The sequence below is a fragment of the Xyrauchen texanus genome, chromosome 1 (assembly GCF_025860055.1).
Source record: "Xyrauchen texanus isolate HMW12.3.18 chromosome 1, RBS_HiC_50CHRs, whole genome shotgun sequence".
Classification (NCBI taxonomy): Eukaryota; Metazoa; Chordata; class Actinopteri; order Cypriniformes; family Catostomidae; genus Xyrauchen; species Xyrauchen texanus.
Window position 1 is genome coordinate 23,020,101 of NC_068276.1, and position 27,964 is coordinate 23,048,064.

Here is a 27,964-nt window from a genome sequence, read left to right on the forward strand (position 1 = left end):
TTATGATACCATTATATAAAGTTTTACTTTGTCTAAATGCAGGTGATTTGTAAGTGAGAAAATGGAACAGTATACACATGATCAAGTCCTTTTAATCATACTGTAGTTTTTTCACTGTAGTTGAAGTGCAGGTAAGGGCCGATTGCTATAGACCAGTGATTCCTAACCAGGGCACGTGTATGTGTACCCAGGGGGTACATAACCCAGATAGCAATAAGTCGGCGGGCCGCTGGCGGTGCTCCGGCGGCGCTCCGGCGGCAGTAGAAGTGGCAGAATGGCGATATCGCAAACACGTTTGACGGCGCACCGCCGGCGGCAGCCGCTTTTTAAAAGCGGCAGCCGCCTTCCTACCGCCTTCGTTCCGCGGCCGGGCCGCTGGCTATCCGCCGTTCCGCCGCCGTTATATCGAATTCGGACCGTCGGAGGCAAACGCTTTTTCGAGCGATCTGCCGCGCTTATTGTATATATATATATATATATATATATATATATATATATATAGCATGCAGTTTATCAAGAATAATGATTGATCAAACCAGACAAATTTCCATTTGGCATTTTAATTCCACATTTCAAAGTACAGTAGCTGTCATTGAAACAAGATGTCAGATCACTGAAATATAAATAACAGAAAAATACAAACATTATATATATACACACACACACACACACACACACACACACACACACAAAAGAACATGCAGGTTTCCAATTAAATTTTGGTAAAAAAAAAATTATTTTTTTTAAAAAAACACTATTGTAACACTTACAATAATTGTTAATAATATAAAGAGGTCAGCTCTGGGATAAAAAGAATTACCAGTAAACATAAGCAATGAGGATATTTGGTACCAAAGAAAGTGCAGGATACCAAATAAATTGAGGTATAACATCATATTTACAAGTCATTTCTAACAATAGGTTAAGTGGTAATAATTTAGAGTAAAGCTCTGGAGTAGAATATACCATTATAACTGCAATGCTGACCTGTGGCACAAGGATTTACAAGCTATATTTAACAATAGAATAACAGTTAAGCACTGTGACGGAATGAAAGTAGAATTTTTGTTACTAGTTAATGTGCAATATCAAGTATCAGAGGTATGAAATAGGATTTACAAACTAAAATAGAATCGTTAAGCACTGACGGAATGAAATAAGCCAATACTAAAGTCACGGTAAGTAGAATATTTGATACCAGATAATGTGCAAATATCAAGTATTAGATGTATAATCTAGGATTTACAAGCTATATTTAAAAATAGAATAGTTAAGCACTGTAACAATGAAATAAGCAGCAAATTGTATATGAAATAATTGAGATCTTTGGTATCAAGGAATGTGCAGGATAACAGGTATAATATACATTTTGACATGCAACTTACACATGACAACAAGTGGGAATAAATATAATTAACAGCAGAAAATCTGGCTGTAGAGAACACAGCCAATCAGAATGTCTGGAGAGGTTGGGGACTGCGTGGCGTAGTGGGCTAAGAATCACCGGTTTTCCCCGACCTCCAGAATGAGGCAGTGCAAATTGGCATATTTTCAGTGATTCCTCGTGCGCCTGTATAAAAGGACAAACCATCCCATATTCATCCAAGGAGCTGCCCTCAAAGCAGGGTCACGAGAGAAAAGAAAAAAAAAAAAAGCAATTTCCACAGTGAACAGTGTGGATTGAGTGAGTGTAGTCTGACACTTTTAGCAGGCTTTTTTAGGGGTCTTGATGTTACTGACTGCAGGATAAAGAAAGGGTTCCAGTTGTCAGTGATGCTGGGGTGTCAGTAGTCAGCCTAGGTTTAAGGGGTCGGCTGTGGGTCCCTCTCAGCTGTGCGGCGCCTTTTTCCACCTTCATGTTCAGATGCTCCTTTCAGGTAACGCGTAACGTTAACCTGGATCACCTCATCAGTGGCATCCTGGGTCGCCGGGTTCTTCCAGATGGCTCCTGTAGAAAATAAAGGTCTGTCATTCCATTTGAATGGCATAAGGTCATACACATCTACTTAAATATAAAAATAAATATCCAACTTACTTTGAACAATGGTCTTCAGGAACATGTCTCTAAAACATGCTTTATCCCCTACACCAGTTCAGGTTGTATTGATGGAAAGGTGATTAGAGAAGATACTCTGAAGCATTCGCCACACGGTTGTCTTTAGGTCCCTCTCACATTTGATTGCCAAAAACCGAAGCTGAAAATACAAAAAAAACATGTTACAAATTACATTTCTCTGAAGCTTCTCATAAATTTAAAATGTGACAGGCTGTGGATTCAGACTGTAGAATATGCAGTGTACGATCTTAATTTTACTTTTTAGATTACTCTATGGCGTTATAAACGAAATCGGCACACTTACAAATCGTTGCTGGAGCTCTTTATCCTGCCTCAAACTGTTGTCAAGCAACACCAAATCTTCCTGGGTGTCTAGGGGGGAGTAACAGATCCCCTGGCAGGGATAACTCTCCAACAGACACATTGGCACTGAAATGTTGCAGCATAGCATTTTGTTGTCCATGCTACGCACAACATCGCCAAACTCCAAGACGTCGCAGCATTAGGGTTTGATCTGCACCTAGAGGGGTTCCCAGAATAAAAGAATAAAGTAGCCAGTCCTGGTCCTTCAACTACTAAACTATGACATTTATATCTAGGTCTACTACATGTACAGGTGGCCCCAGTGGGAATTAAACCAACAACCACAGGTGTTGTTTGCAAGTTGTACCCGATTGCCCAGTGCGAGCAAACGTCTTCAACATTGTCCCAACTTGCTTCACCTGCTCTTGAAGTGAGCCGCTGTCACCTGGGAAGTAACAATATATTGATTAGCAATACACTAAATATAATAGTAATATAATATAACCACAATTATCATACCAGTAACTTTCCCTGTAATTTCTATCCACAGTATGTTATGCATGGCATACAAGTTCATAATGAAGAACCCTTATGATAACATCAATTTAATTTTTTTTTCTTTGAAGAAGAATATTTGTTTGTAAAAGGGGAGGAAAAAGAAAACAATGACATATTGGTATACAGATTTTGGTTGATATATCATACTGTACAGTGAAATTTGCTATTATTGTATCCCTACTCACCTGAAGGACGGATAGATCAGGCAAATCTCCAGTCAGGCCTTTGTAGAGTGTGTGCTCCTGCATATCCACAGGTATTTTAATTCAAACATGCAACATATTGTAATAAATCTACAATATTCAGCCTTTACCTTACACCCTCGGTTGTTGCTCTACACTTTTATTATATTAAATACTTATTTATATAGCTTGCTCACTGTATAATCATGATAGCCTAATACTTATAACACAAGATTGCATCTTAAACGAATGACTGAGTTGAAAACTTGAATAAGAACGCATTTTACACAGAGGGGACCAGTTAGGGAAACTTACCTGCCTACAATAACTGCTTTCATTTGATTTGAGATACATTAAACATGAATAACCTTAGCCGAGTCCCCAGGAACATGGGCTATTAAAGTAACAAGCCTGTAACTGCGGTCTTATCAATTCTAGCTTCACCATACACTCAAACTGTGAGGTTTATCTGTTTTCCTCGTGGACCTGTAGCACAATGCCCTAACAGTGACTTCACCTGTGCCATGATCTTTATTAGAAACTGAGAGGAGAGCAAGTTAATATAATTTATATTACAATTATCACAAAAATTAACAAACAGTCTGCTTTAAAACTAAGAAAAAACAAGCTTCTATACTAACCTTACATAAAAAATGAACACGTGGCGAACTAGCTTAGCCGCTATCTGCCGGCACACCACATTAGATTAAAATACTTACCCTTGTAGTTGTGCAGATAACTCGATATGTAGAGTTTAAAGCCATTGTCCCTCTTGCTTGTCGGAGCAGGGGACCAGGCATCAATAATGCGTTGAACATCGCTGACGCGTATTTTCGGAAGATTCTGGAGACATCGAGTAAAAACAGACATTTTGGGCGACGCGCAAGTAAACCGGAAACAGATATGGCGACAGCGGAACTTCACAGTTCAGTCTTTGTCATGTGTTTTAGCAATACATTTTTAACATTTATAATGCGTTTCGATTTTTTTTTATTGCCTTTACAGGGACTTTAACACTTTCTTAAACATTTGTACAGGTCATAATTGCAAAACCTGTAAAAGGTAAAATAACAAAAAAAAATCGAGGTTGGAAAAAATGTAGACATAAACGAAATTTCTGCGCGGATAATTTAGCTTTTTCATTGAGTTTATCCTTCACGTCAAAACAGGGATTTTCATGTTTATGACAGATATTACTATGGTTGCAAATTAATAAAAAAAATTAAAGTATACCCGAGATTTTGGCCATGTTGCAGATGTCTTTCACTGTTCACTGATAGTCAGGCATTCGTGAAAAGTCTAACTTCATCAATTTATTCTGCTAAATTGTTCATACCATGAATTAAATATCTATTTTAAAACCTAATCAGAATCATAAAGGTATTTATTGCCAAGTAAGTTTTACAAAAGGAATTCTTTTTGGTTTATTGGTGCATGTCTCAAATGCGCAGCAATCAAAGAAATGTAAACAATTTTAAGTGCATAAAATAATTCAATATATTTTACATATATTACTGTATAATCGCTTCAGATTTTCAAAGTAATTTAAATGTCATTTCCTAAACCTTACCTTATCATGGAATCAAGAGTCAAGACTCTGTTATAAACCCTAATGGCTTTGGAGCAAAAAATAATAATAGCCAATGGCTGATCGATTTTGAGAGTAGAAATCCTTGTATTTCAAAGCGGCTTGCCGTCTGATCGCCGGCGGCATCTCGCAAGAAATGGGAGTGACGAATTTGGCGGCAAACGTTTCATCCCCGCCAGTGGGACGTACCTATAGCCGACAACTTAGGGACGGCGGCAAAAAGAAGCCGTGCGGATATTTTTTACTATCTGGGAAGCAGTTTAAAGGGTGTAAGCAAAAAGAATATAATTTTTCTACGCTGAACATAACAAAATGTATGGATTAAAATGGTAAAAATATAGAGTTTCTAATTAATCGTGATCTTCATTTGAACAATCTCGATCTTTTAATCTAGATCGAAGTTAAGCACAGAGAGCTTTTCACACCTCGGTAAGAGTAAACGCTTTATTTGACTCATTTAGTGTAATGTTTGTCTAAAGATTAAATTCACCAAGCATCCATTTGTCATTGAATGATGTCTCTTTTAATACCCTTTCTGTTCTACAGTTTGTTGATCATAAACAACAAAAAAAGAAACACTAATTCTAATCACGCATAGCACGGATGCGCTAAAGAAACCATGCACAGCCCCTAATTAATATGTGCTGATTGGCTGAACTGCCAAAAGTCGTAAAGAGACTTTAGCTTATTTAACAAGAGAGTTTTAACTCTTGTTCTATAAATAAATGTAAATACTTGTAAATAGTTCAAATTATGCATGTAAACAATAAACATATTATGTATGCAATATAATGTATGCGATTTCAAAATTCCATATTTATTGATGGAATATGTGGAATTTGTAAATTTTTTAAAAATGTAAATGTGGCAAAAATTAAGCGTAAATTATAATAAAATTAATATTTCCTAATCTACCAAATTAGAAGGTTCCCTGTATAATTAACAGTATTAGCTGAGACAGAATTTCTTTCAGATGTAAGCAAAATGTACATTTTAACTGAAATATACGCAAATTATTCGGAATTTCATTGGAATCTAATCAAATCTGGTAATCTTTATCAACACCCAGCACTAAAGGGTATGGTTACTTACAGCAAAAAATGTTGGCAAACACTGCTGTAGACGTTCTCAGATTGCAAACTTTATTTTACAGTTCACAGCTGATTAAGCACATTGATAAAATGCTGGCAATGCTGGCAGATATATATATATATATATATATATATATATATATATATATATATATATATTATACAGTATAGTACTCATCACATTAGTTGAACAACTCAAAGACATCAAATGGGGAAACTACTGCTATCATGGGAAGGGAGGGTGTTTGTGTTCCGACTCCAATGTGTGTGGGGGGGATGCTCTAAAGGTTAATTAAATGGACAGCCAAATAGAGTGAAGGAATGTGAGTCTTTTTATGTACTAAGCATTCATGCTAAGAGCCTGAATATACTCTGCCCATCTCTTGTGTGTGTGTGTGTGTGTGTGTGTGTGTGTGTGTGTGTGTGTGTGTGTGTGTGTGTGTGTGTGTGTGAGCGTGTATTTATCACTTTGTGGGGACCAAATGTCCCCATAAGGATAGTAAAACCCGAAATTTTTGACCTTGTGGGGACATTTTGTCAGTCCCCATGAGGAAAACAGCTTATAAATCATACTAAATGATGTTTTTTGAAAATGTAAAAATGCAGAAAGTTTTCTGTGAGGGTTAGGTTTAGGGGTAGGGTTAGGTTTAGGGGATAGAATATAAAGTTTGTACAGTATAAAAACCATTATGTCTATGGAAAGTCCCCATAAAACATGGAAACACAACGTGTGTGTGTGTGTGTGTGTGTGTGTGTGTGTGTGTGTGTGTGTGTGTGTCCTCCCTAAAAAGATAAATTCATTTTATTTTTTTATTTTTTTTTGTATTTTGGTAGAGAGACAGAAGACAGAGAACATAGTTATTTGTTTTTGTTTGCCTTGAGGGAGAATGTTTTTCTCCTATTTGTTTTTTGCTCTGAAGTGAGAGTTTGCAGTTGAGTATGCTGTGAAGAGCAAAGGCTTTGCGACTTAGTGTGTATATTTGCATATCTGTGTTAAAGAGAGAAAGACAAAGTGTGTAAATGTGTGTGCCTATAGAGTTTCAAAGTACCGCTTCGCATTCTGTCTGCCTGCTTAGCGGTCGTTTTGAAGACAGGGTCCTCTTCTTTCAGCCCAGTGGCCCTCTTTCATCACACCAATAAAAGATAATGAATTTCAGAGGAGCAGGAGATTGAGGAAGAAAGAGAGTAGGTGGGCCTCTTTCTTTAGTGTTTGGCATGAATGTTTGCAAACTAAAGTATATATATATATATATATATATATATATATATATACAGGTGAAACTTGGAAAATTAGAATATCGTGCAAAAGTTCATTAATTTCAGTAATTCAACTTAAAAGGTGAAACTAATATATTATATAGACTCACTACTAGCAAAGTAAGATATTTCAAGCCTTTATTTGATATAATTTTGATGATTATGGCTTACAGCTTATGAAAACCCCAAATTCAGAATCTCAGAAAATTAGAATATTACATGGAATCAATAAAAAAAAAAGGATTTTAAATACAGAAATGTCAGCCCTCTGAAAAGTATAATCATGCATATGTACTCAGTACTTGGTTTGGGCCCCTTTTGCATTAATTACTGCCTCAATGCGGCGTGGCATGGATGCTATCAGCCTGTGGCACTGCTGAGGTGTTATGGAAGACCAAGATGCTTCAATAGCGGCCTTCAGCTCTTCTGCATTGTTTGGTCTCATGTCTCTCATCTTTCTCTTGGCAATGCCCCATAGATTCTCTATGGGGTTCAGGTCAGGCGAGTTTGCTGGCCAATCAAGCACAGTAATACCATGGTCATTGAACCAGGTTTTGGTACTTTTGGCAGTGTGGGCAGGTGCCAAGTCCTGCTGGAAAATGAAGTCAGCATCTCCATAAAGCTTGTCTGCTGAAGGAAGCATGAAATGCTCTAAAATGTCCCGGTAGACGGCTGCGTTGACTCACTGGACTTCAAGCATCTTGGATTGTGTGCCTCTCCATTCTTCCTCCAGACTCTGGGACCTTGGTTTCCAAATGAGATGCAAAATTTGCTCTCATCAGAAAAGAGGACTTTGGACCACTGAGCAACAGACCAGTTCTTTTTTCTTTAGCCCAGGTAAGACGTTTGACATTTGAAGCCCATGTCCAGGACCCGTCTGTGTGTGGTGGCTCTTGATGCAGTAACTCCAGCCTCAGTCCACTCCTTGTGAAGCTCCCCCACACATTTGAATGGCCTTTTCCTGACAATCCTCTCCAGGCTACGGTCATCCCTGCTGCTTGTGCACCTTTTTCTTCCACACTTTTCCCTTCCACTTAACTTTCTATTAATGTGCTTTGATACAGCACTTTGAGAACATCCAACTTCTTTTGCAGTTACCTTTTGAGGCTTTCCCTCCTTGTGGAGGGTGTCAATGATGGTTTTCTGCACAACTGTCAGGTCAGCAGTCTTACCCATGATTGTGAATTCAACTGAACCAGACTGAGAGACCATTTAAAGGCTCAGGAACCCTTTGCAGGTGTTTAGCTGATTAGAGTGTGACACTTTGAGCCTACAATACTGAACCTTTTCACAATATTCTAATTTTCTGAGATTCTGAATTTGGGGTTTTCATAAGCTGTAAGCCATAATCATCAAAATTATTTCAAATAAAGGCTTGAAATATCTTACTTTGCTTGTAATGAGTCTATATAATATATTAGTTTCACCTTTTAAGTTGAATTACTGAAATTAATGAACTTTTGCACGATATTCTAATTTTTCTAGTTTCACCTGTATATATATATATATTTACAGTATATAATATATAATACAATACAGTATCAAATATATAATAAAGAGGGTTACACACCACTTGAATTCAGTGGTATAATTCACTGTAAAAAAATAAATAATAATAATTATGCCTATACATCTCTATTTCCATAAGGAACAAAAAATATTAGAAAACAAAAGTTTTGTTGTTATCAGGACATATGATTCACAAGAACTCTACAACAACAATATTTTCCCAGTAGGAGTTGCTTTCTCATAGTTGTTGACTCATGGGGATTCCCTCCTCTTACCAAACATCTCTCTCTCTCTCTCTCTCTCTCTCTCTCTCTCTCTCTCTCTCTCTCTCTCTCTCTCTCTCGTCTCCCTCCATCTTTCTGTTTCTTTCTCATGTTTATAGTTTATAGGAAGTCTGTTTGTGTGTGCTCTCATGGGGGGTTCTTTTTTTATCTCTTAACCTCACTGACACTCTTTAAACAGAAAAAGTGAAACCTATGAGCAAAAAGTTTATCAAAAAAGTCCAGGGGTGATGATTGAATGAGGAAAGAGGAAGATACATTTGTAATTGAGATTGTAGTCAGCTCCTGTGCCTGGTTTAACACCCTAAAGTTCCCTTAAATTTAAGGGAGTTGCAAAAAAATAACCGTTAAGTGTTATTAAATGGGTTTTATAAGTAAAATGTCATAATCCCTTTCAGTTTCCCGAAGTATTAATTCTTTTTACTTAAGAACGCCCTTAAAACACGTTAAGTGTTTCATAAAGCCCCTTTAGTGCCATTTTTCTAAGTAACCCTTAAGTTTGGGAAAACTTAAGTGTACGTTAAGAGTTAAAGGGTTTCTAAAAAAACAAGATGGCTCAGTATATATAACCAATTGAAGAGTGCAGTAGGTCAAGGCAATTGTTTTTGTGATAGAAAGACTTTTGCAGGAGTACATATTTGACCGTCACATAATATGTCATATGAAATCGCCATCAAGCTGGAGGGCAATCTAATAGGAACACACACATAGAAAAAAGGGAAAAACTTAAAGGTGCTATATGTAATGTTTTTACTCCACTAAATCATAAAATGTCCATAATATGTCATTAGAGATTTAGGAAACATGCCAAGTTGAAATACTGGCTTCTCCGATAACAATGCTACGACCAGTATATTCTATTTTGAAGATTCCATTCCGGGCCGGAATTTCTGTTAATGTTTTGTCCTGTGTGATCCCGCCCACTTCCGACACTGTATTTCAACACTGCCGGGTTGCCAGATTTGAACAAGTTTGCAGGCAAACAACACTGCATGCTGCAACCACGGAAGCCAGCAAACAAACTGGATTAGAGATAACAGATTCCACCCAACATAAAAAAGCCTCGCCATCCATCTAAAAACCACCATGACCAGAGGTGTAGTAAAACAAGGATAAATATTGGAGATGCCTTTGGAAGATGAAGACAGCTTAAAGCCCAGAAATCCTTTAAAACGGATGCTGAGTTGGCTAATTTGCATGTCAACACTCTGGCAACCCGCATGAGCTTCGAGTCTGGGGCGGGGGAGACAAATCTCCAATATTTTGAATTTGGACTGCAGTAACCATTTCAATTTGCTTGTTGTCAATCTTACATATAGCACTTTTAAGGTGTTTTATGCAACCAGGCACTGTTCTCTAGGATCAAGGAAAGCCCTTTTATCCTTTCATCCACTCGCCTTTTTGACATAAGTGACACAGTCTTTGTTTGACTCTATCTCTTTGTGCTTCTTTTCACCCTTCTTCATTTTGCTCTCCTCACTGCCTTGCTGTGACAGATTGGAAAACCCTAAAGGTGCGTGTGTGTGTGGGCTGGTTTGGGTGTTTTACGAGGACATGTTTTTAGGTTACAAACTGGTAATTACAAGGGTATTATGCTATAAATGTGGTTTATGAGGACATGTCTAGTGTCCCCATGATTCAGATCGCTTAAACATACTAAACAATGTTTTTTTTTAAATGTAAAAATGGTGAATGTTTTTTGTGAGGGTTAGAGTTAGGGGTAGGGTTAGAGGATAGAATCTATAGTTTGTACAGTATAAAACTCATGTCTATGTCTATGGAGAGTCCTCATAAGGATAGCGTGTGTGTGTGCCTGCGTGTGTATGTGTGTGTGTGTGCGTGTTTGTCAGAGAAAGAGAGATGTTCATCTACCCTCACAGCTGCATTAGACAAGATTTTTTTTACTCCATATTCCCTGCATGTACCAAACACACACACACACAGCCTACAGGCTATAAGCATGCCTGATTTTGTCTCTGTGATGTGTGCTGTCAGGTCACAAGCTTAGCTGCTTCTAGTTGCCCGTAAACAATAGCAAAGGAATTAGAACGCTAATGATCTTGAAGCATTTGCGACATCACTATTGGATCCTTTAAGTAAGGCTCTGAGTTTACATTTTCTCAAAGAACATCATATGTTTACCTGATGTGACTTATCCTGATGAGTTGTAGGGATGTGCACTAGTAATCAAGTAATCGAGTACTCGTTCTGTACCAGCTACGCGAGTATTAAAAACACTACTCAAATATTGCAAATTAATTTTCCTTTGCACATTTTAATTACACTGTTTTCCCTCTGAATCTCTCTGCAAACTTCGTAGTTACAACTGAGTCCACTGGGGGGCACTGTGAATGTCTGATGCCGAGCTGTTGGATGAGAGAAGATATCATGGTCTTCATCTGAGCTTCCAGAGACCTTCTTCTAAAGCAAAGCCAAGTTATATTACAAAGAAATACTTGTAATATTTAGATTTTTGTTGAATTCTACTGTTTGTATTCAGTTCTTGTTGGAGTCATGCAAACCAACAGACGAGGATCAGCTTTTATCAGGGAAAGATACGAGGAACAGACCAGTATGTGTGTGCATTAAATATCTGAAAATGTTTATAAAAAGCCAACTGTTTTTCTGAATAATTAGATGTGAAGTGATGAAAATGTGATGGCCTTTAAGTAGTTTCAGAGTTTAGAAATGTGAATTACCCAAGTGCCGTCAGTATTGGTTTCAATGTAAGTGCTGCGTGAGAGCAAATATTTCTTAATAGCCATTTTTATTTATGCATATTGTTCATTTTTCTTTTTTTTTTATCCAAAAAGAAATTCATAGTTTGTTCAAGTTGTCTTATTTTGCAACCACTTTTGGTGACATTTCTGAATAAAACCAAACATAAATTTCACGTACGTGTTATTTTTAACATGCATTTTTATTTACAAGTAATCGGTTACTAGTTTTTTATTGGTTTGAGTATTCAACTACAAAATTACTCAAAAATCGTGTTGTTTGTACTGAGCGTCTACGAGAGAGAGGAGATAAGACTATTGTAGTGTAGGCTAGATGTTCACAATTATTTCCTCAGCAGAATGATTGTTCCTATAATAATCAATGAAGCAGTTCAGTAAAGCTGTCTCTGTGACCTGCGGACAAAGTACGGATTTCTTTTTTGTGTTTTGGTCGTTAAGTCGTTTTGGATATAAGCATCTGCTAAATTACTAAATGTAATAGTAAATTTCTTGCGCAGCTTCATTTATTGTAATGGGAGCGACCTAGAGTCACTTTTAGAGCTCAACCTCTCAAATGTACAATTAGTTGGCAAACATTTTGTTCACCTACCAGAGATTAGATCTGTGGTAAAGTTATTTGTATTGCCCGTATCCAGCTGTCTCGCTTAACTGCTGCGGTTAATGCATCCATTTGTGGTTGCTGTTGTCGCAGATCTAAACATTTCAATGTCTGTTAGTTCCAGGTTTCCAGGGACGGTTCAGCCACCGAACAATATTGTCCAATTTGAATAATTCTGTGACATTTTATGACAATCTTGTTACCGTTATTAACATTAATTGTGTTAAAGGCATTATGAATGAGGCACCCCCCATTGTTGTTTTGATTAAGAACGACTACTAGTATGAAATGTTTCAGTAACAAAGATATCACTTCATTAAACCAACAAACAGTCCTTGAAATGGTCTATAGAACCACAGCTGGGCATTGATCTCATTGGTGTATATGACTAAAGTCATGATTTGTGTTATTCAGTACTGTCAGAAGTTACGCAGCGAATTGAAGGTCAGTGACAAGGTGATTCAAATACAGGTGATGCTTAGTGGCGAATTCCAGGGCAGAAGAGAATTGTTAAGTGTTTGGCTTTACCTTCTTTACAGAATGTATCCACACACATAGACAGTCTCTCTCCCACCATAAACCGTTACCACTCTCCAGTGGAAGTTTGCTGTTTCATTGCAACATGCCCCCCTTTAGTATGTACAAACATACAAAAATTTAATATAGGCCTTTACAATAGCAAAGTAAATAATAAATAACATAGCCTATGCTAAATGTAAATGTATGTATGTATATATATATATATATATAATATATAATATTCTGGCTTCTTATTTCAGGTATTGTCCTCTAGTGTAATATCAAAATGTATTATATTTCAGGTGTTGGAGCAATTCAGTCATGATCAATAACCTTCAATTCATTAAATTCATTTACATTTACGCATTTGGCAGACGCTTTTATCCAAAGCGACTTACAGAGCTTTTATTACAGGGACAATCCCCCCGGAGTAACCTGGAGTTAAGTGTCTTACTCAAGGACACAATGGTGGTGGCTGTGGGGTTCAAACCAGTGTCCTTCTGATTACCAGTTATGTGCTTAGACCACTACACCATCACCACTCCCATCAAATTCATCAAATTTATAACACTGACAATGTGTTATTCACAGATGTGTGATATATGGCTAAATGTTTCTATTAATAATATGAAACCATATTTTGCATAATTTTCCAGTATGTCAGTTTAACCTCATGATAGTGGAATTACCTATCGGTTTTAGCCTATATCTGTGATAAACTCGCATCACATCAGCCAATCTCCATCTAAATATGAAATGGCATTTGTCGCAAACATTGACATGTCAACCCAAAATCACGCTGAACTCGTTATATTTGACACATGGTGATTTTGTTTAAGATTTTCTGTGTCCTAGACACCTGCATCATCCACTTACATCGTTAGCAAGCATCAGAATAGCCTATAATTCTTACGATACGAATATAACCATGTATTAGGCATATGCTGCATTTCCCCAAAAAAATAACGGCCAACTGGTCAGTTGATTATTATCATTGTGCATTTATGTTGTCAGTTTGATCATAAATGTGTGGAGATCGCTGCTCAATTTCACAGATACCCGACTCTGACTCGAGCAGCATGGTGGTAGGGGTGGGTGTGTCCACTGCAAACTCGCATTCAGATCTGCCTCCATTCTGATATTCAACGGCCATATTTTCACAATCCAGCCAATGGATAAACTCAAATTCCCACCCTACATTTATTTCTTGTTCGATAAGATGTTTCACTCAGAAATAGTTGGTCGCAACTTCCGTTTCATGCTGATTTTAAGGCCATGTTGAATGTGTGCCCCTGCCTGTTTAAGTAAGTCTGTGATACATAATTTATTTTGAGATTTTTTTGTTTTTGTTTTTGTATGGGGATACAGAATTCATTTGATTTGTTTGTTCAGGTATTAAAAAGTCTTAAATTTGTTTTTAGAAACTCTGCAACAACCCTGAAGCATTGAGTATTAATATTGATATTAATGTAGAATATATTCACGCACATAGACATTCTCTATCCCAACATTAGCATTCACCACCAAAACCTGTTTGCATGTATGCATGTACTGTATGCATCGCTCTCTTCCTCTCTCTTTATCTCTTGTTTGCGTGTGTTCATGTCCTTCCTTCAAGGCTGAAGTTGGGGGGGTAACAGATACAGGAGGGAGAATATATTTCATACCACACACACAATCTCGCAAACACATCCACAGCAGTCCTCCCAGCAGGGTGTGGACAGTCTAACCTTGTTTTGCGTCTCTCTTCTGCTTGGGCACGTTTGCTGATTTTAACCATTTTTAAAAGCTCTAAGTGGGTCAGCTGTACATAAATGTGTCTGAGAGAAATATTGAGAGAGACAGACAAAGAGCACGTCACTGTTATCAAGAGAGCACATTTCTCCAAATCCCTTCTACAGGGATATGTGCCATGTGTTTGCATACGTTTCTTTATATTTGTGTTACCAATTTGCAGTGTTTAGTTCACCCCATACTGAAAAGTTCATATAGAGGGCATTGCAATTGGAAATTTAACTGTAGTAGTTCAACTGACAAGGAGGTCTTACACTAAATGCCTGCTTTAATTTTATTCAGTGTGTAAGAAAGCCTTGTTGTGTCAGCTTCTGTGCTTTGTGCTCAGTTGAGACAGAGAGAGAAAGGATTAGAAACAGAGAGAAGACTTTCAACAATCCAAACCCTTATCAGTATTTTAATAAGAGAATGAGAAGGCTACTGTTGCTGCTGTAGATGACACACACACACACACACACACACACACACACACATACACACATGCATGCAGAGATTCTTATATAGACCTGCTTCCCCCATCCCCCCCCCCCAACACACACACACACATGCACACACACACACACACATATACATATAAATATTCTTGCTTAAAACTCAAATGTCTAGCTGCAAAAATCTACAGACATACTCTCTCTCAATGTCAAGCTTGTTTGTCAATCTTCTCTTATTATTTGTGTCTGTGTTTATGCTGCTGTTTTTGGATGAACGGTAGCGATTAAATCCATGCGCAGCAAATGCTCTCTCTGTCTGTTCAAAGGCAGCTCATGTTTAATTCTCTCATTTTTTCACCTTACTGTGGGGGTGAGAGGGGGAGGAGAGAGAGAGAGAGAGAGAGAGAGAGAGAGAGAGATTGGAGGAGTGTCAATGTAGAGACATTAAGAGAGTCTGACTCCAGACAGGGGAATGAGGCAGACAGACATACAGAAATTGTGGATTGTGTGTGAGTGCCGTTAAGAAAGAGAGAGAGTTTAGCTGTGAGGGAAGAAGGGAGCGAGAGAAGGAAGGAGGGAGGGAGAAAGTGGAGGCAGAAAGGGAGAGACAGACAGGAGGCAGACAGAATGAGACAGTGTTGGCGACTGAATTCTGGGAGCTGCTGTACACACACAGTCTAAAAGTATACCAGTGATTTACACAGTCTCTAGAAATATATCCAGCTGCACAAGAACTCCGATTGTCTGATATAAATGGTCTAGCTCAAATGTATTCAGGACTGGGGCAAAAACAGCCTCTCAAATATTCTCATAATATCACCTGTACAGTATATAACATATGTATATGTATGTGAGAAGTTTAATTTCGTTTTAATAAAGATGGCACAAACACTTTTCAAAACATTCCACAGAAAGAAGTTTGTGAGGTCTTGAATGATAAAACAATACTGTTCAAAGTAAAAAAACATGGGTCGTTATGCCATATAGCGGCAGTTCTGAGGTGAAGCGCCCACTGTGTGGTGCTAAAACAAGAGGTTTTTAAGGTAAACAAAGCCTACCTCCCTGCCCTAAACCTTAGACATAAACCTGACCGATAATGTCATGAAATGCAAGTGTGTTGTAAAAAAAAAAAAAACAATTGATGAAGCAACCTTGACATTTTGTGGTTCTATGACACTTTCGGCTCACACGTTGACTCGCATGCACTTCAGGACTTGAAACCCGCTCCTTTGTATCCTGTGCGATGCTTTATCAGTTGAGCTACCATGCAATTTAATTGCATGTGAGAAGCTTGTAAATATAGTTGGTTATGTAATGCAGCCGTAAAAATGTATCGCCTTTTTTACATATCGCCCAGCCTTAATGTACTGTTGTTGACTCGAGAGCTTCTGTCCCTGGATCAGTGTACTGTTGTCTCATGAACTGTTGTGAGCGACTCAATGCACTGTTGACTTGAGAGCTGCTGTCTCCGGATCAGTGTACTGGTGACACGAGAACTATTGCGACTGGATCATCTTCACAGATTGATAAAACGGTAATGCAGGTTAAGTCATAAACATATTTCAAGTATGTTTTATTTGCTATACTTTCTTCTTTCTTTCTTGCTGTTCATCAAAATACACCAGAAACAGACATTTCACCTCTTAATCACACACATACTCAGTATCAGAAGCTCATCTGTCCTCAGTATGCCAAACACCTCCGAAAGGGGCGATTCTCAGTTCAGTGTACTGTTGACTTGAGATCTGTTGAGAGCGGAGCATTCAGTTCGATTTGTGAACTACTTGGAGTGGTTCGTTGCAAAGAAGAGTTAAGAAAACAGATATTACCAGTTCTAGGATCATATTACTCTTGGTTATCCCTCAGTTCGTGTCGGAGTGTCAGGCACATCCGAGAGACAGGTTAAGATTTTTTGATCAGTGTTGTCTCGAGACTCGAACTGTTTCAAGTGATTCAGTCCAATTTGGTGAACCGGTTCAACTCGTTCACTAACAAGAACCAGTTCAAAAGAAACATTTGTTCACGATCTGGACATCACTAATGAATGTGCCTTCATGCTCTCTTGGCAATCACTGATGCAATTGTGGGTTGGGATGAAACAAGGAGACTGGCAGAAAAGTGCTTGTCAAAAGTGCTTGTTGTATCATGTTGTACTTTATCACACAGTAACAGTGTATGCAGAAAACATAATGTTACTTTATAGAGAAATGCGCCAACACTGATTACAGTGCGGTTCTTTTTCTGTGATGCGGACAAGACCTGACATGCAGCACACAAGAGCCCTTTAGCGGCAGGTGACCATATAGACAGCCTTCTGCTGGCATGATTACTGAACATATTTGTTCTGAAATTAATTAATCGATTATTGATAAGCTTAATCAATCAAGTTATTAACAACAACTATTCGATTATCGATTAATCGTTAACATCCCTATATAATAGGATAGCAATGTGTGAAAAACAGGGCGAAAAGTGAGTGTTTACTTGTAAAGAGTGACTTTACTTGTGATTTGTGTGAAAGTGAATAAAAGTTGTTGCACCTCTAGTGTTCATTTCACCAGGAAACTGCAGTGATACATACAACAAAAATTTAGGTGTAGGAATATAATTTTATGAAACAAAGTTGGTACAACGCTTTTGGGCCACTGTATATTTAATGGACAGAAAGAGATGAAATACAAAAAGATAAAGAGCAAAGTGTTTTTACTCATGTCTCTCTGTTTCATCACGTACTGTAAATTCCTGTTTAGTCTACAAATCTTGACTGCTGTGAAACTGCTCTCTTTATATGTTTGGCATCAGTTTATACAAACGCAAATGTACATGACAGACCAACCATGTGTGTGTGGTGACTTTCAGATTTTGTTTGACTCTGTGTTTGTGATAGAGCGGGTTATATAAATGTCAGATTGACTCTAACACAACATAAAGCCGTGTGTTGACAGTGATGACTGGTTGTTTGACAGCTCTAGTGTGTGTGTGCTTGCCGGATATGGTACATTTACGCACAGATGATTTAATGTGTTTTTTATCATGCGTTTGTTCATGTCTCTGTTATGTCAGATCTATGTAATTTTAATAGTGACCATGCTAGCACTGTTTCATGTCAGTGCCTCTGTATGTGAAAAATATGTCTTAAAGATATGAAACAGCATTCACAATGCAATTAACCTGAAATGTGACATATTAGAGTGAAACAATATATTCAGTGGGAAATAATGTAGGTCAATCACAAAGTTCTGATGGAGATAATGGAGTCCGACTGAAATCGGACTGTGGCAGGGCGGAGGGCGGTGCCGGGTCGTGATCCTACACACCCGGTCCCGTACTAGGCTAATCAAGCCTCCGTGAGGGATAAAGGTCGACTGCAGAGGATCGTGCGGGAGAGAGAGATCGTTTACGGACATGTCCGTCATGTGTGTGTTTGTGTCTTCTGTTTTAGTTTGAAATTAAAATATTATTTATATTGAAAAGCCGGTTCTCGCCTCCTCCTTTCCATTGATCCCTTTACACGGACCAGTACAATTTTTTGCTAAATTTAACTAACAGACTTTGATAATGCGATTGTAGATCAGTTACATCTAGCATGTACACACGTCAGTCGGACCGCAGTAGGTGAAATAAAAAACAGAGGTGCCGCGTGCAACGTGTTTTTAACAAATTAGAGCGCAACACAAAGCAACGAAGAGGAAGAGCAACAACAACAACAACAACACAATAGGTGTGTTTCATTCAGAAGTGATCATCCCTATGCCCTGTTTTCTATGAAGACTCTACCATCCACTGTAAGAGCTTTGGAGTGCTGAAAGGTGTGGGGATCAAATATAATGTTTATTCAATTTTGTTTGATGCGATCTTGCGTGATGGGTATTAAGGTTGTTCTCCCTTCGAAATGCCGTTCGGAGGCTCATTTATCTCATTTGTAATGCTGGGACACATGACGAACACTAGAAATTTTTCTTTTTAGACAGCTCAGCAGTCTGTAAACTATTCTTACAAACTGTATGCCATAATAACACTCATATCATAAATGTAAATGTAATTCACCCAACACCAATCTTTGCAATAGTTCAATTCATTTTTATTGAATATACAGCCAGAAGCAAATGACAGATACAGACTGTTTAAATATTCAGACAACAAATACCAATGATCGCTAGGAAAATTTAGACAAACCATACAATTTCATAATTGGCTATTTTAGGGCTGCAACTAACAATTAGTTTGATAATCAATTAATCTTCGGGGGGTTTTCCTAACAATTAGTTTGATAATCAATTAATCTTCGGGGGGTTTTCCTAACAATTAGTTTGATAATCAATTAATCTTCGGGGGGTTTTCCTTTGATTAATCGGAAATAAAACTACATTTGTATTTCCCGTTTTTTGTTAAATGTGATATTTTTTCAATTAAATTATAACAAATTTTTGGTTCGATTTGACAGTACTGAATTCTACTACATGATTCTATACCAGGGGTCAGCAACCTATGGCACATTACATCTTGATGTAATCCTTCCTCGTGATCACGCAGCGTGTTTTCATGAGCTGAATGGGAGGTTAAACAAAAATGTAAAATGTGATGAGACTGCAGTCTACCCAACAGGCTTGTGCAGTACGTGAAATCCATTCGATCTTCATGAGCCGGCAGCGCTTCACGTTCGGTTAAACACGCGTAAACACGCCCGCTTTGCTTTGGTCAATCTGCATGGATGACAGCCTATATTCTGTGTTTCATTTGTTTCTTTTTGCTTTCGAAACAACACTTGATGTAATAATGAAAACACCACTATTAATTCTTGAGATACTGATATATATATATATATATCAGTATATGTGTGTGTCCTTCATAACATGAATCCATCTGTTACAAAGTTGAGGATTCTCCACCGCTGAATCCATTTATTGTCCACTAAGGCACTTTCTTGACAGATGCCAGAGCACACACACAAACACAGTCGCTCTCTCTCACCCTCAGACACACTCAAAAATTCTTTCTTCACTGACACACACATTTAAGTGTTTCAGACAGCAGCTCTTGCTGTGGTGGATGCTGATTCAGTCTTTTCTCCTCTCAGAGTGCCTTCCTGCTCCTGTTTGGGTCCGTTTCTCTCTCTCTCTCTCTCCTCCACCATTCATTCTGTCTGACATGCACTCGATTGTTGTTGTCTTTTCCTCGCCTTCTTTTAGACACCCTGTAGAGAGTGATGAAAGTGAATAAAGGGGAATACAGAAATAAAGAGTGAAAAAGAAAAAGAGCTAGAGGAAAAGAGAGGGAGACCACAAAAAGCCTTGCAATGAGACTTTGTTCTACTTTTCTACTTTTACGTTGTCTTGAGCATCAGATTGAAGATATAAGTCACAGTTTTGAGAGTGTAGTGTATCACTCAACGTAAATGACCCATCGTTAAGCCCTGCCTTGAAAGCGTTTCTGACTAATCCTAGCTTGGTTGTGCGCCATTTCTCTGACAAGCGTTTGCTTTTTTCCAATGAGAGTCTATGAGAGTAATGTGTGTTTAAGTAGTTTTAAGCTTAAATTACAGAAATGATCCACAAAATATAAAAAAACTTTGTTGCCAGGTCTCTTGTAATAATGGCAAAAGTTACCCAGAGAGAATACACGCAGTGTTTTTTTAACGTTTAAAAAAAATCTTTAAATAAAGCTCGAGAAATGCAAGCTTTGGATTAAACTGTGTCATCCCTCATTCCCAAATGACATCTATACATCTATAACATCAGTGAGGACACCTACATTTGCTCCAAAGTTCATTGAAGCTAATAACGTAACATTAATTCATTTACATATTGATTCGGGTCTTAGTATAGGCAATAGTAAATAAACAGTTCAAAGCATCATAGTGAGTGTGTTATGAGACGTTATTAGCAGTTCTGTTCACTTACGCTAATGTTATCAGGTTTATAATCGCAATCAAATTAAGCTTTCTCTTTTTATGTGACTGTAAAACGTCCTTGCATCAATTCTGATTCAGTCTCCACAGTTTTTAGTCAAATTACTGTGTAATTTAACTATTTATTTTGCCAAAAAAAAGCATCAGGAAATATTTGTAGAGTAAAAATTCTTGCAAGCCATTCTGATGTCTGATTTGTAAGCAAATCATTATTTTTAGTTCTTTTCATCAAATAGATCTGAATGATTAATTAGCAAATCAGTTTGAATCAAAATAAAACCAAACAAATCCTTATCCAGTAATGACAAATGACTGAAAAGGTCATGGCAAAGTCAGAATTTCATTGGTCAGCAGTACACTGGTATTGACCCATTGAGTTTTGGTCACATTCTCAAGGGCTTAGTGATGATGAATAGGATTGACCTCACTGTGACTATCTGGTTCGTGGGTCATTGTAGGGAATGCCATCCAGTTTTATTTTAGATGGCCAGATCCTTAACTGTTAGGCTGCCAACATCCCATTAAGCACAGTAACAAAAGCAGACCGACACCATCTTAGAGATTTGCATATCAGAAATAAATGCTCAAATTTATTGAACCTATTAAAATAAGCATTGTTCAGCACACGCATTCATACACTAAAGAAACCACCACTCTCATCAGTAGAAGTTGTCCTAGACATACCGTAGAATATATTCTGTAAATACAGAAGACAGAGAGATAAGAGACAAAGAAACAAGTCGGTGCAACACTTAAGGTTCAGTAATTAACATTGTGATTTACTTTGTGAAATCTACTCATCTAATGCCACAAGCCATGGGCACACAGAATCCTTCACTTTCATTGACTAAGAAACACACCGAAGGCGTGACGATGGTCCACTTAGTCACCAAGTCAACCAGTTGCAGACATGATGCCCATCTATTTGAATGTCTGTGCTTGTTTCTCTGTCTGTTATACACTTATGTGTGATAGAATGTGTCCACATGGTGTATGTCAATGGTTAGACTGGCGTTGCAACTTCTTGCCTTTATGCTAAACCCTCACACTGTTTAAACCTTACCTGTGAAGAACAAATTTATTTTATATGTGAGAGAAAGATGTGTATAAGAAGGTATCTATGACAACCATCAATGCACACATTGTTTAAACCTTTTTTCCAACTGGTTATCTCTGATAATGTGGATGAATCTGTGCTGCACAACAATTACACTAACATATTGCAAGAACATACTTTGCCGAATAATTTAGACAGGATTAAAACGGGGATTAAAGCAGGCGGTCCAGCAAATGTAAGGGAAGCTATTTATTTCTTTTGCCAACAGGGGATAACACACATGAATTTCTGCCTCCTATGTCACACTCTTGCTGAGCAACATATGGGCGAGAATGCAGCATGCATAATTAAACAGAACGCAAACAACTTGTTAACATCAATTTGCTATTTTGAAATGTTTTCAATCTGGCGCATAATTTCCTGCTAGACTTGTTCTTCACTTTACAAATTGCTTATCTAAGCAATTTAACTCAATCCTTCAACTAATGTTTAGAAGTCAAGTGCTCAAAATAATGCATTTTAGATTGGAATCATTTCCAAAGATTTTCACAAAATCACCCAAAATCGACACAGAAAAAAGCCATTTCAGTCTAGGCCAGCTAATGAGTTAAAAAGAGGTTGAATAAGTTTACAGTTCACAGCTTACTGTGTTCCTCCTTTAAATAACATTACGTAAGCCTAATGATATGTGTCAATGGCCCTTTAGCGTGTGATACTTGTTCGCGTGTTTGACATCTGTCAGTTGTAATGGTGGCTTCTCCAATCATCCCATGGGTCTTTATCTTCAACTCAGCACACAAATCTCCCAATCAATTTACCAAATGAAACCAGGTGTGCAGTTCTTAAAAGAACGGTCCATGCTTAGTGAGCACAAGAGTCAAATGGAAAAAGAGAGAGGGAGAGAGAGCATATAATGTTTGTGTCACCCGTTTCCCTGCATTAACCTAATTCATTCATCCAGGATTACATTGCTTTATTAAAGGAACAACTGAAGCGAAAAGGGGTGGTAAACAAGGGAGCATAGAATAAGAGTTAGCAGTGAGTATGGGACCTGGGAAGAGTTAGAGAGAAAGAGAAATATAGACGTTTTCGGTTGTTGCCAAAGGCCATTCAGAACCTTAGTGGAGAAGTTTAGGATTTCCATGTTTTTGGAAATTTCTCAAACATGATCACACGGGAAATCAACACGTTGCATTCCGAAAGTTCATGTACCCTGAAATCAACCCCATTCAGCCGAATTACTGACAAGTGCCATTCCCCGTCAGTCCTTTTTGCGTGAAAGCATTTCTCTCTAGAACTGCTGACAGTGCATTGCGTGAACTGGTGTTTTGCAAATCGGCAAGTAATCATGTTCACTTAAACAATAGTGAGCGTCATTCAGAGGTTGTAGTTTCACTCTAAAATACAATTTTTACTCCACTGTTTCAGGGTTGGGGTTTGGGGTTTGGTGGACATTTCACTTGGAAACTTGAGCTTAACACTTCCAGCTTCAGCCACTTGGGGCAGTGGTTAAAATTTTGATAAGCACAGAACAATTTCAGCAGCAGAACTTTCAAACTACTTTTGCCAAATTTACACTGTGATCAGTCTGAATTTCTCCCCTTCATGATCAGACATTCTAGTGTCAAGCTTGAAAAACAGAAATAGCTTTGTCTGAAGGAATAGCCACATAATAAAAGACCTTAGCTCTTAAGAGATCTGCTCACAGACCTGAACCATAATTTAAGGACAACCCAAACAAAACAGGCCAAATTATAGATGTGTGTGTGGGAGTCAGAAAAAGGATAAATGGAAGGAGAGAATGCTCAAGGCCATGGTGTGTGTGTGTGTGTGTGTGTGTGTGTGTGTGTGTGTGTGTGTGTGTGTGTGTGTGTGTGTGTGTGTGTGTGTGTGTGTGTGAGCGTGTATTTATCACTTTGTGGGGACCAAATGTCCCCATAAGGATAGTAAAACCTGACATTTTTGACCTTGTGGGGACATTTTGTCGGTCCCCATGAGGAAAACAGCTTATAAATCATACTAAATTATGTTTTTTGAAAATGTAAAAATGCAGATAGTTTTCTGTGAGGGTTAGGTTTAGGGGTAGGGTTAGGGTTAGGGGATAGAATATAAAGTTTGTACAGTATGAAAACCATTATGTCTATGGAAAGTCCCCATAAAACATGGAAACACAACGTGTGTGTGTGTGTGTGTGTGCGCGTGGCGTGTGCGTGCGTGCGTGCGTGTGCATGTGTGTTATGTACATGTTATCAGTTTATTTAAATTGCTATCCTTGCATGAGGAAAGCCAAGAATTGCTGTACACAGGTCTCTCTCCCCACTAAGTATGACAGACTACCTTGAATGGGCTACAAGTGTCAGAAAACCTCACGTAGTTCACATATTATTGCACGGCACTCTGGAATACTTTATTCTGATTGGTCAATCTTGACATTGTGAAGTCAAATATTTTTGTATAATTAACTGCCAAACTGTAATTGACCGTCACCCCAAGCAACCAATTTCCTAAATAGTGCTAGATTTATGTACCTCATATGACATCACAGTTTTTTTTTCTCACATAGAACAGTTTGAAGTCAAATCAATATTTCATGTCAATTTTATTTATTTATTTGGTGAGAAGCCGTCTAATAAGTTTCACGTCTTGGTCCTAAACACCCTGTCTAGTGAATGTTATACTTTGTTATCTTGCTTATATTAGATGTTTAGCATCAGACATTGTTTATAGTTTGGTTTTATGCTAAATCAACACGCATCAATAAAGTAATTCAAGATTCAAATGGTTACCTACAATTTTATCTTTTACAGTGTGCGTTTCAGTAATAGTTCTAAATTGGGATGGAAAACTTTAGCCAAAAGATGAAGCTTATGGGATGAGTGTTATTTTAGGGTGACATAACCTGTCTTGCTAGCTTTGTGGAGTGTCTTAAAACTAATAAGCTATGATTACAGGTTAAGAAAGAGCGTGTGAGGTGTTTATAAAGTGTTTCTAAGGGATTGACTGTTTATTGGCGCTTTTACCAGTCTGGTTTAGACAAGGGTGAGTGGTCTAAGCAGCTGATTTATCCTGACAGCAGTAATCCCCCAACGAACACTGGTGTGTGTGTGTGTGTGTGTGTGTGTGTGTGTGTGTGTGTGTGTGTGTGTGTGTGTGTGTGTGTGTGTGTGTGTGTGTGAGCGTGTATTTATCACTTTGTGGGGACCAAATGTCCCCATAAGGATAGTAAAACCCGAAATTTTTGACCTTGTGGGGACATTTTGTCGGTCCCCATGAGGAAAACAGCTTATAAATCATACTAAATTATGTTTTTTGAAAATGTAAAAATGCAGAAAGTTTTCTGTGAGGGTTAAGTTTAGGGGTAGGGTTAGGTTTAGGGGATAGAATATAAAGTTTGTACAGTATAAAAACCATTATGTCTATGGAAAGTCCCCATAAAACATGGAAACACAACATGTGTGTGTGTGTGTGTGAGCGTGTATTTATCACTTTGTGGGGACCAAATGTCCCCATAAGGATAGTAAAACCCGAAATTTTTGACCTTGTGGGGACATTTTGTCGGTCCCCATGAGGAAAACAGCTTATAAATCATACTAAATTATGTTTTTTGAAAATGTAAAAATGCAGAAAGTTTTCTGTGAGGGTTAGGTTTAGGGGTAGGGTTAGGTTTAGGGGATAGAATATAAAGTTTGTACAGTATAAAAACCATTATGTCTATGGAAAGTCCCCATAAAACATGGAAACACAACATGTGTGTGTGTGTGTGTGTGTGTGTGTGTGTGTGTGTGTGTGTGTGTGTGTGTGTTGGGGGTGGGTATAACAGGAAAATGGAGTGGATTTGGATAGGATGGATTGAGTTAAATAATGAAAGAGTCTCATAATGACCAAGGAATGAGGAAAGTGTGTGTGCCTGCATTAATAACATCTAGGGAAGATGTTATGCTGGTGCTCATGCACATTGTAGCACTGCCTTATGTTCATCCTCACACACACATTTGTGGTCGACAGGAAGGAAGTTCTGCCATGCTGTTGACTGTTCTAGCAGAGTGAATGTCAGAGGAGAGGCATGTTCACTGAGATCTCTCAGACCACCGTGGGTTTGCAGACAGGGTTTTCAACAAACTGTAGGTGAATAATTAAAAAAACTATTTTAGTGGTGCTTGCTAAATTAAAGTGTGGATATTTAGAACTGTGTGCATCCCAGAGGAAAGTTAATATAATGTATTTTTGGTTTGGGGAAGCCTGGAACAGAAATAGCATTTTCTCAGTTCTGTTTTATGAAGCAAAATCATGACCACTGATTTCCTGTGTGCTGTTACATGCAATTGAAATGGTCACAGAAATTCAGTTCACACATCCTTTGTATGTGTGTTTCTTTAAGAATGGCTCTTTAATATCAAATGGAGAGAGAGTTAGAGGTATATATACAGGTGAAACTCGAAAAATTAGAATATCGAGCAAAAGTTCATTAATTTCAGTAATTCAACTTAAAAGGTGAAACTAATATATTATATAGACTCATTACAAGCAAAGTAAGATATTTCAAGCTTTTATTTGCTATAATTTTGATGATTATGGCTTACAGCATATGAAAACCCCAAATTCAGAATCTCAGAAAATTAGAATATTACATGAAATCAATAAAAAAAAAGGATTTTAAATACAGAAATGTCGGCCCTCTGAAAAGTATAATCATGCATATGTACTCAGTACTTGGTTTGGACCCCTTTTGCATTAATTACTGCCTCAATGCGGCGTGGCATGGATGCTATCAGCCTGTGGCACTGCTGAGGTGTTATGGAAGACCAAGATGCTTCAATAGCGGCCTTCAGCTCTTCTGCATTGTTTGGTCTCATGTCTCTCATCTTTCTCTTGGCAATGCCCCATAGATTCTCTATGGGGTTCAGGTCAGGCGAGTTTGCTGGCCAATCAAGCACAGTAATACCATGGTCATTGAACCAGGTTTTGGTACTTTTGGCAGTGTGGGCAGGTGCCAAGTCCTGCTTGAAAATGAAGTCAGCATCTCCATAAAGCTTGTCTGCTGAAGGAAGCATGAAGTGCTCTAAAATGTCCCGGTAGACGGCTGCGTTGACTCTGGACTTAATAAAGCACAGTACTCCAACACCAGCCGATGACATGGCTCCCCAAACCAACACAGACTGTGGAAACTTCACACTGGACTTCAAGCATCTTGGATTGTGTGCCTCTCCATTCTTCCTCCAGACTCTGGGACCTTGGTTTCCAAATGAGATGCAAAATTTGCTCTCATCAGAAAAGAGGACTTTGGACCACTGAGCAACAGACCAGTTCTTTTTTTCTTTAGCCCAGGTAAGACGTTTGACATTTGAAGCCCATGTCCAGGACCCGTCTGTGTGTGGTGGCTCTTGATGCAGTAACTTCAGCCTCAGTCCACTCCTTGTGAAGCTCCCCACACATTTGAATGGCCTTTTCCTAACAATCCTCTCCAGGCTACGGTCATCCCTGCTGCTTGTGCACCTTTTTCTTCCACACTTTTCCCTTCCACTTAACTTTCTATTAATGTGCTTTGATACAGCACTTTGAGAACATCCAACTTCTTTTGCAGTTACCTTTTGAGGCTTTCCCTCCTTGTGGAGGGTGTCAATGATGGTTTTCTGCACAACTGTCAGGTCAGCAGTCTTCCCCATGATTGTGAATTCAACTGAACCTGACTGAGAGACCATTTAAAGGCTCAGGAACCTTTTGCAGGTGTTTAGCTGATTAGAGTGTGACACTTTGAGCCTACAATACTGAACCTTTTCACAATATTCTAATTTTCTGAGATTCTGAATTTGGGGTTTTCATAAGCTGTAAGCCATAATCATCAAAATTATTTCAAATAAAGGCTTGAAATATCTTACTTTGCTTGTAATGAGTCTATATAATATATTAGTTTCACCTTTTAAGTTGAATTACTGAAATTAATGAACTTTTGCACGATATTCTAATTTTTCGAGTTTCACCTGTATATACATAAATATATATACAATATATATATATATATATATATATATATATATATATATATATATATATATATACATAAATAATGCCATAAATAGTTTTAATTTATCAATTA

General features: G+C 38.0%; 1 protein-coding gene and 1 long non-coding RNA gene across 3 annotated transcripts in view; one reads left to right on the plus strand and one right to left on the minus strand.

Annotated features, from left to right (window-relative positions):
- LOC127623342 (mastermind-like domain-containing protein 1) overlaps window positions 1-27,964 on the plus strand; it is a 98,749-nt gene that overhangs the window by 56,158 nt on the left and 14,627 nt on the right. The gene's annotated exons all lie outside the window — the stretch shown is intronic.
- LOC127632567 (uncharacterized) lies at window positions 2,058-3,515 on the minus strand. Its single transcript, XR_007969142.1, has 3 exons — window positions 3,103-3,515; window positions 2,727-2,804; window positions 2,058-2,576 (listed from the first exon to the last, which is right to left on the minus strand). It is a non-coding gene; the product is annotated as an uncharacterized LOC127632567 (long non-coding RNA).